The sequence below is a fragment of the Myxine glutinosa genome, chromosome 1, assembly GCF_964187855.1.
Source record: "Myxine glutinosa chromosome 1, kmMyxGlut1.1, whole genome shotgun sequence".
Taxonomy (NCBI): Eukaryota; Metazoa; Chordata; class Myxini; order Myxiniformes; family Myxinidae; genus Myxine; species Myxine glutinosa.
Window position 1 is genome coordinate 336,007,681 of NC_136261.1, and position 12,143 is coordinate 336,019,823.

Here is a 12,143-nt window from a genome sequence, read left to right on the forward strand (position 1 = left end):
TTCCTGCAGGTAGGTCTGTCTCTAAACCAGTCAGTGACCCTTGATAGTCTTCCCCATCACCAATACTTTCTCATCATCGCTGTCTGGAGGTTCAAGATCCTTCTCCTTTGGTGTACTTGTACAATGTGTCAAGTCTTCTGCCATGTCGTCTCTCAAGGCTGACTTGGCATAGTCTTCTGGCGCAGAGGAACGCTCCTTTTGCTCTGATATGGCGGACGTTGCTTCACCTGTGGGAATGGATGCCTCTTCCTCAGTTGGTATTGGAGATCCATCCTTTTGGGGTGGTAAAATAGAGATGTGCTCAACTATTCCCCTTTCTGCGCCAACAGTGAGTGAAGTGACATCACCCGAGATGTCGGTCAGTGCCAGCAACTTCATTGATGCTTGTGTGTCTGGTTCCATCTGTCTGTCTGTCCCACCGATGAATGCTACTTCAGCATCCTTTGAAACTTCGGTGTTAATCCTTCGGTTCAGAACTGCTCTTGTAGATGTTTCAATCCCTGGTTTATTTTGAAGCTTCGTTGCAGTTGTTGTTATTGGATGCATTTTCTCAGGAACCAACATCACAGTGTGGCGGACACGAAAGCACTGACGTGGTGACATCACCCCGCACACCAAGTGGGGGTGGGCCACGCTGGGAAGAGAGGCGTGGCCTCAGGATACACAGGGCGCGCAGCCCCGAGCAGCTCAGTGCTGCAGTTTGAGTGCTTTGAATAAAGACTCTTTTGTATGAACCGCGTTGTCCGCTTGCTCCTTTCGTAAGCCTTAGCGCGCAGCACCGCGCTTCATTTGGTGACCTCGACGTTGGATCTGCCGTAGCGATCCTTCCGAACACGACGCCATTGCAATGGCAAACAACGCGATGTCGGTCAAACTTCCCGAATTTTGGGAGGCCCAGGCCGAAGTTTGGTTCGTCCAAGCTGAAGCCCAGTTTCAGCTTCGGCGCATCACCAGCGACGACACGCGCTACTGCCACGTCGTCGCCTCCCTCGGGCCCGGCACGGCCACTCGAGTTGTGTCCGTCCTTCGCCACCCACCGGACGGCCACAAGTACGAGGCGCTCAAGCGGCTACTCCTAGCCATGTTCGGCCTCACGGAGGACGTACGGGCCGACCACCTCCTGGATCTCCCCGAGCTCGGCGACACGTGCCCGTCGGTCCGAATGGACCATATGCTGTCGCTGTTGGGCGACGAAGCCCCTGGTTCTCTATTCCGGGGGCTTTTCCATCGCCAACTACCAGCACAGGTACGCCTCGCATTGGCCAGGACCGTGATAACGGAACCCCGAGCATTGGCCGCCGAGGCAGACAGGTACTTCGCGGCTTCGGACACGCGGGCGAGAGTCGGTGCGGCCGTCGCGGATCTCGAGGCTGATGATGCTGCACACCTCGCGGATCCCGAGGCTGATGCCGATGCACACCTCGTGGCCCCGCCACGCCCCGCCCATCACCGTGGAGAAAACCGCCACCGCGGGGAAAACCGCCGTCTCCACCAGCCTGGCGAAGCCAGCCGCGCTCCTCCAGCTCCACCACCTGGTGCCGGTTCCACGCCAGGTTCGGCCACGAGGCTCGACAGTGTCATCCGCCGTGCTCCTTCGAAAGGTCGGGAAACGCCCGGGCTGGCGCTCGATAGTGGCAATGAGTGCCGGCCGTTCGAACAGCCTACTGTTCATAACGGACACCTTATCCGGGCGCCGTAACCTGTGCGACACGGGAGCGCAGGTGAGTGTCGTTCCTGCCGATACGTCGGACAAGCACACCGTGGGCGGGGGCCCCGCGCTGCTTGCCGCGAACGGGATGCCCATCCGTACGTACGGAAAACGCTGCCTCTCTCTGCGGTTCGGAGGGCAGGTTTTCCGATGGTCGTTCGTCACCGCTGACGTGCCCATGGCATTGCTTGGCGCGGACTTCCTGTGCGCAAATGGGCTCCTGGTCGACGTAAAGCACAGACGTCTTGTCCAGGCCGAGACGTTCAGCTCACTCGCTTGTGCGCTGCCCAGCTCGTCGAGCAGCTCACTGAGCGGCTCACCGAGCGGCTTGCCAAACGGTTCGGTTCCGGCCACGTTGATCTGTACGCCTCCGGCAGTGGACAAATTCACCCGCCTCCTCGCCAGCTTCCCGTCCTTCCCCGCGACGTGCCGGATGTCTGTCGTGTACTCGGACACGACCTTCGACCGCGAGTTGCTCGGGCTTCACTTGGTGGTCAGGCACTTCCGCCATATGCTCGAGGGCCGTGCGTTCACGGCCTTCGTCGACTACAAGCCGCTGGTCTTCGCGATGGGCAAGGTCACCGAGCCGTGGTCGGCCCGGCAGCAGCGTCACCTCTCGGCCGTGTCCGAGTACACGACGGACATCCGGCACGTCGCGGGGAAGGACAACCCGGTGGCGGATTGCCTTTCCCGGGCCGTCGCCCACGCAGTCAACCTCGGCATTGACTATGCCCGGATGGCAGCGGACCAGGCCGCTGACCACGACGTCCAGGCCTTGCGGACCGCCGTCACGGGCCTCCGCGTCACCGAGGTGCCGTTCGACGGCGCGGGCGCGGCCCTCTTGTGCGACGTCTCCCTCGGGCGGCCTCATCCCATCTTGCCCGCGGGCTGGCAGCGCCAGGTGTTTGACGCCATCCACGGCCTGTCCCACCCGGGCACGAGGGCCTCCCAGAGGTTGATCGCCGACAAATTCGTCTGGCATGGCCTCCGGAAGGCTGTCCGTGGCTGGGCCAGGACGTGCCTCGCGTGCCAGCGCGCCAAGGTGCACCGGCACACCCAGGACCCATTGGCCCCGTTTACGGTGCCGGAACGCCGGTTTGACCACGTCCACATGGACCTGGTGGGACCTCTGTCCCCCTCGCGGGGTTTCACCCATGTCCTCACCATGGTGGACCGCACCACCCGGTGGCCGGAGGCCGTGCCCTTGGCGTCGACGACGGCGGCGGACGTCGCGCAGGCGTTCATCGCCACCTGGGTCGCCGGGTTCGGTGCCCCCTCAGACATCTCGTCTGACCGCGGCCCCCAGTTCACCTCGGAGCTCTGGGGGGCGGTCACGCGGGGCTCGGGGTCCAGCTGCACCGAACCACGGCCTACCACCCCCAGGCTAACGGCCTGTGCGAGCGATTCCACCGCTCATTGAAGGCCGCGCTCCGGGCCACCCTCCGCGACGGCGGCTGGGTCGACAGGCTCCCGTGGGTCCTGCTGGGCCTCTGGACGGAGCCCAAGGATGACCTGCGCGCATCCGCGGCAGAGTTGGTCTTCGGGCAACCGCAGCGGGTGCCAGGCGAGTTCCTCCCCGAATCCACGGCACCATGGTCCGCGGCACAGCAGCGCTCCGCTCTGCAGGAGACTGCCCAGAGGTTCGCCCTGGTGCCAACGGCACGCCACGGGCACCCACCGACGCACGTCACCCCAGAGCTTCGCACGGCGGAGTACGTCTTCGTCCGCCACGATGCCCACCGGACACCACTGCGGCCCCCGTATGACGGGCCTTTCCGTGTGCTGGAGACCGGGGTGAAGCACTTCACCCTGGACATCGGCGGTACTCCTGACCGCGTTTCTGTGGACCGCCTCAAGCCGGCCCACCTCGACGTGGACCATCCACCACCAGTGGCCCGACCCCCGCGTTGGGGCCGCTCCCCTGCGGGCGGACCCCCGGCACCGCCCAGCCCCGCCGCCACGCCGCCCCCCGGTCCTGCACCCATCCCAGGGGCAGCCGGAGGCATCCCAGATGGCATCCCTGCATCCCGGACGCTGCCAGTCGCCAGGGGGCGCTTCGGCCGGGTCATCCGTTTGCCCCGCAAACTGACCCTTCAGGTGCGCGGGGATTCTGGGGGGGCACGTGTGGCGGACACGAAAGCACTGACGTGGTGACATCACCCCGCACACCAAGTGGGGGTGGGCCACGTCGGGGAGAGAGGCGTGGCCTCAGGATACACGGGGCGTGCAGCCCCGAGCAGCTCAGTGCTGCAGTTTGAGTGCTTTGAATAAAGACTCTTTTGTATGAACCGCGTTGTCCGCCTGCTCCTTTCGTAAGCCTTAGCGCACGCAGCACCGCGCTTCAACAGTATCGTTTGGCCCTGTCAACTCAGATACCTCTGTGTTGTTTATTTTTACCATGCTGGGTTTACGACTTGACGGTCTCCCTTCCTGTTCATTCTTCAAACTGTCTTTTGGTGAATCTGGGTGAGAAGACTCCCCATATCCTGTCGTTTGATGAATAGTTTCCTCTTCTTCTTCTTCCATTTCTTCAGATTGGGTTACCACTCTTTTCTCCTTCAGAATACTCGGCCTTATTAATCCCTTTGACACATTACTTCCCGTGTCATCCTCAATTGTACCACGGTGTTCCGTGGTCCCATCCTCTGCGGGTTCTGATTTCCTCTTCTGTGCTCTCTTTGCCTTCCCTGCTCCCACTGTCGGCCATTGATTTATGGCAGCGGAAGAGATAGGATGAGAAGCTGGTATAGAACTGTCTTGAGGGACCACTGCCCTCGAGCACAAAAGAGCAGCTGCCTCTCTTAGGATACCTTCAGTGACGCTGGGATCCTCTCGAGGCTGATCTGGGCGTTGAGGAGCTGCAACCTCTTTAATGATAGTGGGGCAGACTGCTCTCCTGTGGTCCTTCACTTTGCATGCATAACAACGGGGTTCGTTTGTCATATAAAATACCCTGTAATTCTTTCCATCAAAAGGAATAACAAACGACCCATCACTTTCAGTATCCGATCCCAATTCAAAGGAGACTTGTCTTTTAAAAGACCAGACATGCGGTAGGGAGGGCTCATGACAGCCCAAAGACACAGGCTTGATGGATGATCTCAACACTTCCAGTTGTTCCAGGAAAGGCACCACGACATTGTCAGGCACATAAGGGGTTATATTAGATATAATTATCCTTGTACCAAGACTTGAGGGCGGTTCAACTTGTACAAAGAGTCCTCCCACACCAATCCCTTTCTCTATGGCCTTATTTGCTGCAGCCTCTGAGTTAAGAAAGACCACAGCTTGTCCATACATTTTCGAGGCTGCAACTATCGTCACAGGATCAACCAGACTAGCGAGTGCTTTTACATAAACCTCTCTTTGGGTGATTTGTCCCAACTTGCATTTCACCCCATGCTTCCTTGTTAATGCCTTAAACAGGTGGGCAGGGCAGTTCCCACCTGCACCAGAGGTAGCAGCGGCCATTCTTGCCCATGTACCATCCAGAGGTATGATTACTATTAACGGTAGGTATTAACGGTATTAACCTATATTTCCCGTCAAATGAAAATGAAAAAAAATACAAATTAGCTCGTTCGCGAGCTATTGCTTATTTTAGCACGACCGTACCGGTATGCTGATGAACAACTCAAAAGGATAATCAAACGCGCGTTGAGCAAATAACTTTTCGGCTTAATTGCCAAAACTATGCAAATTTAGCACAGAAAGTCAAGGGTGATTAAGCAAAAACAAGGAAGTCAAACAGTTTTGTGATACGCCACAAATCAGGCGCGGTAAAACAGGTCCCACACGGGCGTGGCTAGGCCCGAACACAAAAGGACTAATAAATCAAACAGGCCATCAAAATAAAGTAACAAAATGAATCAACTCGGTTTAGATAACCCAAATACACCAAAAATACAAACGAAAACGGAGGAGGATGAGGAGGAAATGTCGAAAATAGCATGGCTCAAGGAGCAGCAAAATGCCTTGGCGTAGTAGTAGTAGTAGTGGTGGTAGTACCAGTTGTAGTAATATTTATAGTTGTAGTAGTAGTAGTGGTAGTAGTAATAGTAGTAGTAATATGTACAACCACATTGTACATATTATATCAAAAGCTTTAGAGAAATCTGTTGCAACCACCGAGCTGTGACTTGGCTGTTTGTCAGCATGCTCACATAGATTGTTAACAATTAACAAGTTAATTAATGAAAACACTTAACAAGGAAGTGTGAGGTGGAATAACCTGCTCGGTTACGAAACTGATTGATGTCAATATTGTCCTTAATGTCACTGAGTATGCATCGTGTTGCAAAGGTTTCAGCTAATTTTGCAAAGTGATCAGTCAACGATATTGGTTTCAAACTTTCTTCGGGATTGTCTTCGGAAGTCTTCGGGATTGGGACAACAATTGCTTTTTTCCACTGTGCTGGAACAGTTCCCTCTTTGAATGAAGAATTTAAGATAATGTCGCGTCACCGGGGTAAACACCTCAAGATGATGGGTGGCCGATCGTCGCTAATCCCGAGGCGTCCAACCAAATTAATGTCAGTTCCTTTTATGGTGCACGTGGGACCGAAGGTCACGAGGTCCTTACCTGGGCCGATCAGCACGAGGGGGATTATCCGAACCCCACAAACACAGAAACGAACACACAGGCACGACAAATAAATACATGAAATTATGGTTTAATGAAAATAAGTGCAATATGATAGGAATGAAAGGTGAGGTAAAAACGAATATCGTAATTTGAGACGTCTCTACTCAGACTTGAATACAGACAGGGGAAAGATGAAAGAAAATAAAAAGAAAATCCCTTCTTTTATTTGGCACTCAGCTCTGGCCTCGTCGAGCACTTTGGTGGGGTCAGTCGACGAGAGGACCGCGCATCAAAGCGCCCAAACAATGGGGCGGTCAAGCACACCAGCACACCGAGCTGTGCAGCAGGCAACCAAATGTTCCCCCGCTCGATCCAGACCCAGCCAGAACCACCCGGTCCTTAGCTCCCTGGAAGAGTTCCGAGTCAAAACAACACCCCTGGCTCCAACGCTGCAAGGTTTTCTGGGCTCTAAACAGTTCTTCTCAAGCACACACGAGAAAACGCAACCACCCGCCACGAAGCCAATACCAAAGAGAGAGAGAGAGGGGCAGGGACACACCCTCCTTTTTCCCTCGCTGAAGTCACTCCCCGACCAATCCTCATGCCCCATTAAATCATTCCATATGCTCTCAACCAACGACGAACTTCGGGGTGTGGCCGATCGGTCACGATCCCTTGGAGGCGGAATCCAGCAGTCATTCGGGAATGTTCGTCTTTCTGTTGGCAATGTCGGCTTAATGGCCGTTGTTGTTATTGTTGTTGTTGGTGAACCAGGGTTTTTATGGCCGGCCTTTTTACTTGTAAAAAACAGAAGGGAAAATCACAGGAGGCAATTACATACTGGGAATTATCCTTAAGCCCTATCTAGTTAACACAAAACCACCCTCCGTGTGGTGACATGCAAACACTCTTAACCCGACAGGTTCCTTACCTATTATATCAAGGTTCTTCTACTTTGCATACACGGTCCATGCTAAAACCTATACGATCTTAACTCCACTGTGGTATTCCTTCCCTACCCCCACACATGTAACAATATCGTTAATGGGGTACTGAATTCACAAGCAAATTCACAAATCAAACGGACTGGGATTCCATCAGGCCACACCTGCTGTGAGGATTCATACCCAGTGACATGTTTTCACAATCCTATTGTACTCCTGAATATAAAAATTGCCCAAATGGATTGTATTATTGGGAGAGATGTTTAAAGTGTGTATCTTGAGGTGTACCTTTCTCCAGGCCAAAATTGTGATAGCAATCTAGCAATTAATTCCCCTTCTCCTCCCAAGGACTCTGGGTCCCTGACTCAAACATAAAACAAGATGGAGCTTTGAACAAGTCAGAGCCTCACCAGTGTGTGGTGACCAATGTAAGATTTCCCACTTTTTTACTCGATGTTCTTTTTTGATTTGTGTCCCATACTCGACAGAGTGTCGGTGATGCCGAAACAGATTATTGGCAAAGGTTAAACTGGGTGGTTTGCCATTGGCTTCCGAGCGTTGCTTGTCCATGCTCTATCCTTTTAAATACTGGGCACCGATCAAGGAAGCAGCTCGTACCATTTATTTAAAAAAGTCTTTGTATGACTCGGACGGTGTTTGTATTTCCGACCCTCCCAGGCTCAAACCGGACGCCCCATTAAACCACCAGATTTGACATTCCCCACCAGGGGATTATTTACTTGATACACTTGGGGAAAAAATCTCTTTGAAAAGACTCCGGGAAAAAATTATTTATGAATGTATCTCCTCCTTTGTGATGCAACAAACATGGTTATCAGCATTTCAAATTAAAACAAAACATAATTTGTTATTTATTTCACAATCCAGTAACCTTAAAATAATCCCTTACCTCTCGTAACGAAGCTGCTTTCAAACTGCACGACGATCACATAACCAACCAGGAAGCAAAGCTGGTATATCAGTTTCCTCACGTCACGTGGGAATGCATTGACGTCATTTACTTGAAGTGACGATTAAATCTTATTCCGGGTTTCAGGTCCACCACAAACTCTCAGCCACTTGGTTCTATCGTAAACACTGTGGAAATTACACATCATCTTTGAAGTTGTTTTCCCTGTCTAAAGTAACAAAGATGGAGAAAAGATGGTTGTGACATCAATTGACTCATTCCTCTCTTTTCTCAGTCTCATTCTCAGTTTCTCCTGAACGATGTCGATTTTATCATTTAAAGGTAATAATAAATTAAAACGTAGAATGAGGGAAAATAAAATGAGCAAGAATGCAAATCCTCAGAGAACACACACCCAACCACACCTTAAAATGGGACGTGTAGATTTTACATGTAAATCACCACCTAAACAACTAAATTAATGTATAAGTACACAGTGGAGATAGGAATGGGGATATAAATAAATATATACAGCAGTTTAAAGTTTTGTGTTAGCAGTGGAGATGGTGAAAGTGCATTTAGTAAATAAGTAATTCAAAGTTGTGTGTTGGTTGTGGAGATGGTAAAAGTGTATTTCGTAAATAAGTAATTCAAAGTTGTGTGCTGGTCATGGAGATGGTGAAAGTGCATTTAGTAAATAAGTAATTCAAAGTTGTATGTTGGTTGTGGAGATGGTGAAAGTGCATTTAGTAAATAAGTAATTCAAAGTTGTGTGCTGGTCATGGAGATGGTGAAAGTGCATTTAGTAAATAAGTAATTCAAAGTTGTGTGCTGGTCAAGGAGATGCTGAAAGTGCATTTAGTAAATAAGTAATTCAAAGTTGTGTGTTGGTTGTGGAGATGGTGAAAGTGCATTTAGTAAATAAGTAATTCAAAGTTGTGTGCTGGTCATGGAGATGGTGAAAGTGCATTTAGTAAATAAGTAATTCAAAGTTGTGTGCTGGTCAAGGAGATGGTGAAAGTGCATTTAGTAAATAAGTAATTCAAAGTTGTGTGCTGGTCAAGGAGATGGTGAAAGTGCATTTAGTAAGTAAGTAATTCAAAGTTGTGTGCTGGTCATGGAGATGGTGAAAGTGCATTTAGTAAATAAGTAATTCAAAGTTGTATGTTGGTCAAGGAGATGGCAAAAGTGCATTTAGTAAAAAAGTAATTCAAAGTTGTATGTTGGTCAAGGAGATGGTGAAAGTGCATTTAGTAAATAAGTAATTCAAAGTTGTGTGCTGGTCATGGAGATGGTGGAAGTGCATTTAGTAAATAAGTAATTCAAAGTTGTGTGCTGGTCACGGAGATGGTGAAAGTGCATTTAGTAAATAAGTAATTCAAAGTTGTGTGTTGGTCAAGGAGATGGTGAAAGTGCATTTAGTAAATAAGTAATTCAAAGTTGTGTGCTGGTCACGGAGATGGTGAAAGTGCATTTAGTAAATAAGTAATTCAAAGTTGTGTGTTGGAAGTGGAGATGGTGAAAGTGCATTTAGTAAATAAGTAATTCAAAGTTGTGTGTTGGAAGTGGAGATGGTGAAAGTGCATTTAGTAAATAAATAATTCAAAGTTGTGTGCTGGTCAAGGAGATGGCAAAAGTGTATTTAGTAAATAAATAATTCAAAGTTGTGTTTTGGTTGTGGAGATGGTAAAAGTGTATTTCATAAATAAGTAATTCAAAGTTGTGTGTTGGTTGTGGAGATGGTAAAAGTGTATTTAATAAATAAATAATTCAAGTTGCATGTTGATAATGGAGATAGTAAAGGTGTATCATCTTCCCCATCATCATACTAAAACACGCCTTTTGGTGCCTGTCTGACTGATGAATGATTGACCGCAATATATTCGGTCATTACTTATCCAATCTCAACCAAACTTGACAGGATGACTAAGGGTTACACAATGAAGGTTTTCTCATATTCATTTGTCCCCCTCTCCAAGGGGGTTTTCTCCCCCGAGCAGGTTTTCCGCACAAATTTTTTTTTTTTTTTTTTTGTATACAAGATCGAGGCTCGTGAAAGAGCGAACATTAATCACACAGAAAGACAAACAGACACATAAAACAAATAACATCGGGAGCGGTAGACAAGATGGGGAGAGTGGGGGAAGGACACAAACACAACATTTGAGAGCAGGGACCGAGAGACATGGAGACATCGAGAGAACTGTGGGAGGGAGAGGGCTTTGGGGGGGAGGCATGGGAAGGGGGGGGGGGTGGGAGAGGTATAAAACATATAGACACTGCCAGGACTTCCAGGAAAGAAGTTGGAATTTCAAACAAGGTGGATCTGGGGTGAATTAGTGGGGGTAGAAAAGATCAAGGTTTTGGATGGGGGAAGATGAGAGATGGTGGTGAACAGCTGTTTTAAAGACCTGGAGGGAGTCGTGTGATTGAAGTGAGTGTGGGAGTTTGTTCCAGAGGCGGGAGAAAAGAGGAATGAAAGAGTGAAGGTGAGCAGAGAGCCGATATTTCGGCAGTTTAACCATCAGAGGGTGGCTGGCAGATCTTGTGCGACCTGTAGGAATATATGGGGGACAGAGCACAGAGAGAGCTGGGGGAGCAAGGCCGGAGAGGAGTCGGTAGAAGACAGAAAGACCACCTACCTGCCTGCGGTGAGTGAGTGGAAGGCCCTCAGAGATAGCTTCATCGCGGGAGATTCCAATGATTCTGAAAGCTTAGGATTCAACAGCGTGAAGCCGAGCCAGGTGTGAGGCAGGAGCACCAGCCCATAGGGGAGAACAGGATTCCATTGAGCTGCGGATGAAAGCCTTGTATGTGGTGAGGAGCTCAGGTGTGCCTAGGAAGGACTTCGCACGATGGAGGATGCCCAGTCGGCGACTGGCTTTGGACGCCAGCTTGGAAATGTGGTTTTCCCAAGAAAGATCATGGCAGATAGTGAGACCCAAAAGCTTGAGCGACAGAACTTCTTGGAGAGGATTGTTGAGAAAGTAGATGGGAGGGTTGGCCAGTCGATCTTTTCGGAGAGACATAGTAAGAGTGTGCGATTTGTCAGGATTGAAAGACATGTTCCACTTGTTTGACCAGTCTGTGATTTTGTCCAGGTCTTCAGAAAGTGAGGAGGCTGCAGACTGCCGATCTGAGGGAAGAGGAATGGAGCGTCAGAGAGTGGAGTCATCAGCAAAGAGATAGAGAGGATTTTCCAGAGAGTCGGAGAGATCATTGACAACGACCAGAAAAAGCACAGGGCCCAGCACACTGCCTTGGGGAACTCCAGCCTGAACAGGAAGGGGAGATGAGAGAAATCCATTCAGGGCCACACGTTGCCTACGACCAGAGAGGAAGTCCGCAAGCCATGCATGGAGATTTCCATGGATACCATAGGAGGAGAGTTTGGTGAGCAGAGCGGGGTGCCAGACCGTATTTAAGGCACGTGATATGTCAACGGAGACAGCTCTGATTTCCTGTTTGGCATTGAGGACCTCCATCCATTGTTGAGACAGCAGAAGCAGCATGTCCAGAGTAGAGTGACCTGGTCTGAAACCAAATTGATGATCAGAGATCAAGCCATTGGAGAAGAGGAAAGATTTCATATCTGAAGCAATGATGGATTCCATGACTTTGCTGATAATTGGGAGCAGGCTGATTGGTCTGTAGTTGCAAGGATCTGTTTTTGCACCTTTTTGTGTAAAGCAGTAATGTTTGCTGATGTCCAGGATGCTGGCAGATGACCTTGAGCAAAAGATAGGCTGAAAAGAACAGAGAGAGGGTGAGATAGAGCGGCAGAGCAGGATTTTAGGACCCGTGGGCTGATGCCGTCTGGTCCAGTTGCAGAATCAGAGTCGGCGTTTGACAAAAACTCCTCCACCTTGTCAGGAGAGAAGGACACAGAGTCCAGGAGCAGTTGGGTTCGACTGGGAAAGGTGGGAACAGAGAGAGATGGGTTTGGGACTAAGGATTTTGAGGCGAACACAGAGTTGAGGCATTCGGCTTTGTCAC

The 12,143-nt window shown here is 50.3% G+C and overlaps 1 protein-coding gene across 6 annotated transcripts in view; it reads right to left on the reverse strand.

The window, feature by feature from the left end:
* Window positions 1-12,143, reverse strand: part of LOC137412117 (E3 ubiquitin-protein ligase TRIM50-like) — a 61,640-nt gene that overhangs the window by 32,640 nt on the left and 16,857 nt on the right. For 2 of the 6 annotated variants that reach the window (XM_078769806.1, XM_078769805.1), the window contains one exon: window positions 8,148-8,335. The exons of 3 other annotated variants lie outside the window; for them this stretch is intronic. The gene's annotated coding sequence lies outside the window, so the exon portion shown is untranslated. Of the gene's footprint in view, window positions 1-8,147; window positions 8,914-12,143 lie in introns of those variants that run through there. One more of the 6 variants, XM_078769811.1, reaches the window with a different exon arrangement.